Source organism: Meleagris gallopavo, unplaced genomic scaffold (assembly GCF_000146605.3).
Source record: "Meleagris gallopavo isolate NT-WF06-2002-E0010 breed Aviagen turkey brand Nicholas breeding stock unplaced genomic scaffold, Turkey_5.1 ChrUn_random_7180001952311, whole genome shotgun sequence".
Lineage (NCBI taxonomy): Eukaryota > Metazoa > Chordata > Aves > Galliformes > Phasianidae > Meleagris > Meleagris gallopavo.
The window spans coordinates 1-519 of record NW_011213421.1 but is presented as its reverse complement, the minus strand read 5'-3'; the positions used below and the strand labels follow the sequence as shown (position 1 = coordinate 519).

The 519-nt window shown below is 66.1% G+C and overlaps 1 long non-coding RNA gene across 1 annotated transcript; it reads left to right on the top strand.

Annotated features, from left to right (window-relative positions):
* Nucleotides 1-6: 6 nt before the first annotated feature.
* LOC116217782 lies at nt 7-453 on the top strand. The gene is made up of 2 exons (XR_004162494.1): nt 7-224; nt 311-453. It is a non-coding gene; the product is annotated as an uncharacterized LOC116217782 (long non-coding RNA).
* The last annotated feature ends 66 nt before the right edge of the window (nt 454-519 follow it).

Here is a 519-nt window from a genome sequence, read left to right as displayed (position 1 = left end):
GGCACCCGTCGGCCTCGTGCGGGGCCTTCCCTTTGGGCGGGTTTAAATCAAAACAAGCGGCCGAGCTTCGGGGGGCGAACGAGGCCGCTCGGCGTCGGCGGTACCTGCTCCGTTCCCGCTGTCTTCCTCTCGCCTTGGATGCGTGACAAGAGCCAACTCGCCTCTGGTGGGCTCTGGGAGCCGCGGGGCTGTAACCCTTTGCAGGAAGTTGGCACGGCTCCCAGGTAGGACTCGACTCCCACATGGCTCCCCCCAGCAGCCGCCGCCGCCGCTGCTCCCTCCCTCCTCTCCCCACCCGCTCTGCCCCCAGGCCCGGCGTTGCCCCACACTGTTGCCCATGGGGCTGCCCCACGCGCTGCCGCTCTTGCACACGTACCAGTGAAGGATGACCTGGGCAACACCGAGAACAACAACTTCCTGCTCCGGCTCCCTCCAACGCCTGTTTCCACGCGGTGTGCGGCGAGACGGGGGGAGCTGGGAGGAGGTTTGGGGGTTTGTCGTCATTGAATCATGCTTTTT